The sequence below is a fragment of the Rutidosis leptorrhynchoides genome, chromosome 6 (genome assembly GCF_046630445.1).
Source record: "Rutidosis leptorrhynchoides isolate AG116_Rl617_1_P2 chromosome 6, CSIRO_AGI_Rlap_v1, whole genome shotgun sequence".
Classification (NCBI taxonomy): Eukaryota; Viridiplantae; Streptophyta; class Magnoliopsida; order Asterales; family Asteraceae; genus Rutidosis; species Rutidosis leptorrhynchoides.
In genome coordinates this window covers 421,275,861-421,281,860 of record NC_092338.1, presented here as the reverse complement: position 1 = coordinate 421,281,860, position 6,000 = coordinate 421,275,861, and positions in this window count along the sequence as shown.

The following is a 6,000-nucleotide window of genomic DNA, read 5'->3' as shown; positions in this document are numbered from 1 at the left end:
GTTAAACATAATTCAAAATACATCAAGTTCAATTTTACAACATCGGAACTCAAGTCCCATAACGTGCTTAGATGTGAGCATCACCGTCGGGACCATTACCAAAAGTGCCTTCCAAAATCCACCACATGCTAGCTAAGCCAATCCCTTACCATTGTCCTTCGATGTGCCACAATCTATAAAAAGATAAAAAACGAAGGAGTAATCTACAATGCTTAGTGAGTGCAATACTTATATGCATACATACATAAACCACTTTCTTGCGCAACTTACACATATCCGCATACAAGATATCATCACTAATGCATATAAACACAACCGAGTACAAGCTAGCATGTTAAACGCATAAGACTATTATATAACATGCTACACTACCAATAAACAATATATAGTTAACCATACCCAAATGTGTTAGTCATCAAATGAATAACACCATCAACCCATGTATCTGTCCAACAAAAGCGCCTCCGAGATGGCACTACCATATACACCCGAATGTGGCCAACAAAAAGTGAAACCGAATGGTGACACTTACCACATCCTCACAAGTGGCCAACAAAGAGTGGACTTTCACATAGTCGACACTCACCACTTTTCCCAAACGCAACGTGGCCAACAAAGAGTGAATCATCAAAGACATCACTCACCACTATGCACTAAGTGGCCAACAAGCTTCCACATCCAGGTAGTACTCATTACTAAACCCCGCAAGCAAACAATTTATATACATACACATATAAATACTCCATTCACCTTAATCACCTAGATGAGTCAACAACCGAGCTAAGACTTCAAGCTTGATCCAAGAGCAAGTCACCTAGCATAAACATAACATCAAGCTATAAACACTAATAGCTTGACCCAAAACCCTCAAGTGTAATTTTAACCCATTTGCACCTAAACCACCAACTAGGTTAAATAAGACCCCAATACCCTAAATCACCATTGGCTAGTGATTTGGCCTCAAACTCACCAAAATATAACTCATGGTCAAGTGCTAGGAGCACTTCATGAACCATTTAAACCTAATGGCTCATTTGACCCAAATTGGGTTTACACCCAAAATCAAACTTCCAACACACTCATTTGGGTTCCAATCACCAATAAAATCACTAATACTAGTGATTATACCCAAATTGCAACCATTATCATAACCAAAACGTTTTCCAACCCAAAACCCACCAATAAGGGTCAACAACACCCACAAGTCCACAACTAGCTTCAAACACCCATTTGTGAGCTAGATGAGGTTTCTCAAGAACATGCAAGTTCAAACCCTAACATTAAATTGAATGAAATTCGGAGTTAGGACTTACCACCACTATCATAACGTAGCTAGGAAAAAGATGAACAATGTTAACTCTTGCACTTTGAAGAGATTCAACCTCCTTCTTCCTCAACCAAGCTTTCTCTCACTAGAAATGGGTTTCTCACTCTAAAAGAGATGAGAGAGTTTGTGTGTGTGAAAGATAAAGTTTGAGTGAGTCTAAGACATCTATAAGGTCGTCCACAAGTGGAAAGACCCAATTGCCCCCATTTAAACCCCTTTTAAAAACACAAGTCAGCATTCAGCCCCGCCTTAAGGCGCGTTGCGGCTCTCAGGCCTGCGACGCCGACCTCAGTGCATTTTGATTTTTGGCAACAGAGTTTTGCCTTCGTTCCAACCTTCAACTCACGCAAAAAGGCGCGGTACGGCCCTAAGGCCCGCGGCTCGGCCTATAACACAATTTCGTGCCAGTCATTTCCAAAGGAACTCCCATCGTGTCAAGTATCGAGGATCCACGTGAAATTCGTCATCAGCCAAAATTCAAGGAACCCTCTATCAGCTCATTATTTGAGGCGCGGCGCGCCTTTCTCCTCCGCGGCGCGGCCAAAAGCGAGGATTGAGAATCGGAGTGTTACATTCGTGTTTCTGGATATTCATTTTTGCTAACTGAAGCTTTAAATCGGATTAAATATCATTGAATGATTCTAGATCTTAAAGTCAAACATTGAAGCTTTCTGTTCAAAGAATAATTGAAGCAAATTAGTGTGTTTCAGATGTTAGAATTGGATGTCGACTACTCATGTGGAGATTCTAAGAAGTTTTGATTCACACATCTTCATCTGAAAATCACTAGAAATCGAGTTTGATTTTTTTAAGCTTATGAAAGTTCATCGATGTTCATCAGCAAGTTCTGTAGATTCGTGAAGTTGTTGTTCAAGTTTCTGATCAGAAGTTGAATAACGAAGGTTCATCGATTTTCTTCAAAAGGATATCTGATTATGCAGAGATTCACAAATATGTGAACCATTTCACAAATACATAGACTAATCACTTATGATGAATATCAATTTGAATTCTTGTTTGAGTTGTCTTTATATCGATTTGGGTTTTAATGAAAGTGTGTACAACGTTTTAGAGCAACTTCGAATGCTTATGATTTTTGTTGAAGAAGAACACAGTTGACCACGAAGAACACAACAATATGATGATGATCATGACGTTACACACACATACTTAAGTTTTAAGTTTGTTTTGATTTAGGTGAAGATTTTGTTTTCTAAATTCGTTTTTGTGGTTTTTCATTTATTTTTTTTCTAGAAAAAAATTAGGGTTTATAATTTGGGAAAAAACAAGTTGAGCAATTCAGAATTTAGATGAAGAACCAATTCAAAGACGAATCTACCCTCACATGCAATGCACATGTCAAGAATTAACAGACTTTTTTAATGGCAATTGACGGAGGGACTCGATTTGTTTAAATGGGATAATGGAAGGATGCTGATAGCCAAAAAATTGAAGGGACACTGTTAGCTTTTCGGTGTATAATGGAGGGACCAACGGCACAAAAAAGTCTTTTTTTCAATACCCAGTTCTTGAAGAATTACTTGAAGAAGATCTCGTTTTCATCTCACCTCGATTAAATTTATTGAATCTCAATAAAAACCATTATCCATTGACCCTAAAATCTCTCGATTAAATCGGATCTATTGGCTATCAACGAATTTGGTCAGTTGATGAACCGCCGTTTAATTTCGGCGTTGGTTTTTCAATTTTGTTGTGGTTAAAATTAAAGGCATGCTTTACTCAGTTTCATAAATGCGGCATACCTTCAATTTTAAAAGCATCTGTGATGTGTACTTTAAATGGGTGGGTTATGATTTTAAGTTCTAATTGTTGTAAATTAGGTTAGGTCATTTTTTCAAAGTAATTTTTATGTAGATACACAAATTTGGAAATCGATGGTGGTGTTGTCATCGTCGTTAAATTTCAAATCTGGAAACTCTTCTTAGATAATTTATCTATATATTTACAATGCATGCGTGTAGGTTTTTGTAAAGCATGTATTAATGAACATCAAATCAAAGAACCAAATTCTCTTGAAATCGTGTATGTATGTATTGTATAGATGTATCTATCTATCTATACATCTATACATTATTATAAAGCACGTGCTAATAATTCTACGTGTCAATTTCTCATTTAATTTGAATTAAATTTGCACAAGTGTCAATTTATCAATTATTATGAATTAAATTTGTCCACATGTCATTTTTTATAATTAAATTGAATTATATAATGATAACTACCTAAAATAACTCTCAGAATATATCCATAAATAAAATAAAATATATACCAAATTAAATGCCTATATTTTAGTAACTGATTGAACATAAATATAATACCTCCTATTATTTAGCTACTAACAATTCTAATTCTAAATGTCATTTTTCAATTAAACTGAAATAAATAATGATCACATGTAATTTTCTTATAAAATTCTTATATAAGGTATACCTAATTATATATGCTAAAATACGAGACCATGTGAATTTATTTAATTAATAAATAACTTAATTATGGTGACATGGAAATAAAAATGACTGCATATATTGGCATTATTGTGGTACGTTAATCATGATATCACTTTCCAAAATTATATATTCTAGCTTATTTAGTTAGGAGGTATTTATTTACATAATTAAATTAGTTTTTTGTAAATATATTATATGTAGTATTTTTTTCTGAACTACTTTTATATATATTATATATTTTAACATAATTAATTATTACGATTAAAATAGATTATTGATTCATAAAAGATTAATATATGTAGGAGAATTTTCAACTTCGGAGGTGTTAGAATTTTTTGTCTTTATACGAAAAACCTCAACTCGCATTGAAATATATGTATATATTTTTTTTTTAATGTGTTATATCTTAAATATAATTCTTAAAAACTATTATGTTATATATTTAATTCAAAATAAAAAAAATTCCAAAATCTGATTAATCAATTAAACTTCTATTTCATAATTAGATCTCAAAAACCAGATTCTTATATATATAAAGAGATTAAGATAAGATAAGATTTACTAATTATTTTTTTGTTTAATTTAAAAATACCATGCAATGTACATGTTTTCCACGGACACTTCCATAGAGAATTATCATATTACGATTCCATTTTATATATGTTTTTATGTTCCTAATTATAGTATATGTTTTGATCAATAACATCTCTAATTGTCGTCAATACTAAAGGCTATTGATAGTGCTCTAAATGAACATATATTTAGGCGCAATATCCTTCCAATATGTAAAATTTTTAGTTGCAATTATTCTATTTTCAAGTAATATTCGTTTAAATAAATAAATGCGAAGACAAAAGAAGAAAACGAAGATTTGAAGACGCAAACGTCCAAAATGCTCAAACGTACAAGTTAAACTCCAAGTGGTTCAATTTATTGATGATCAACATCTAAATATTGACAAGAGTATAAGTTGCGGAACGTAAAGTACAAGATATTAAAGCATACGAAAAGACGTTCGAGAAACCGGAACCGAGACATAAATCGGGCGTAAATGTACGAGACAACGGAGCGAAAATTACAAGTCAACTATGCACAAGAATATAATATAATATATATATAATTAATGCAAATTATATATATATTATATATATAATAATATGTCGACAAGCAAGAAAACAAAAAATATGTGAGCTGGATCTGACGGCCATGCGATCGCATGAGAAATAGGCATAAAACCCATGCGAGTGCATGAGCCCATGCGAGTGCATGAGATTTGCACTAAAACCCCATGCACTCGCATGGGCATCAGAATCAGGAAATATGCCTATAAATACCAGGCTTCTGCTCGACGAAAAAACTACACACCCACAATAATATATATACTCCCTCTGTAATAATACATATATATATATATATATATATATATATATATATATATATATATATATATATATATATATATATATATATATATATATATATATATATATAATATAGTTTAGTTTTATATTAGTTAGTTTGGGTAATGTAAAGGTTATTTATATATATATATATATATATATATTGTTATAATTCAGTAGGCTTATAACTACCTTTAGTGGTTTGATTCTTGATGTTATAATTCAGTAGGCTTATAACTACCTTTAGTGGTTTGATTCTTGATGTTATAATTCAGTAGGCTTATAACTACCTTTAGTGATTTGATTCTTGATTTAGAATACTAATAATGAAGTGTAAGAACAAAGATGATAATGGAGAGAAAGAAAGAAACACTTTGTAAGTGTGAGAAATGGTGCAAGTTTAATGCTTGCATTCATGAGTATTTATAGCCTAAAATCTCAATATAAAAATACATACTTTGTGTACCAAAATTGACTATATATATACACCAAAATTGACTATCCATATCTATATTATTATTATTATTATAACACTCCCCCTTGGATAGCAATTTTATTTTGTTGAAGATCAACTATAAATTACTGCCTCGTTAAAAACCTTGCTAAAGAAAACCCAGTGGGAAAAAACTTTAGCTAAGGGAAAAAGAGTGCAGCATGGAGTTGACTCCCCCTCAAGTAGACATCGCTTCAGCTGTTACATCTTTTGAACATGTCTCATGCCAATGTTATGAACGTGTGTTCTGAAAATAGCAGTTGGAAGTGCTTTCGTGAAAAGATCAGCAGAGTTTTTGCTAGATTGCACATA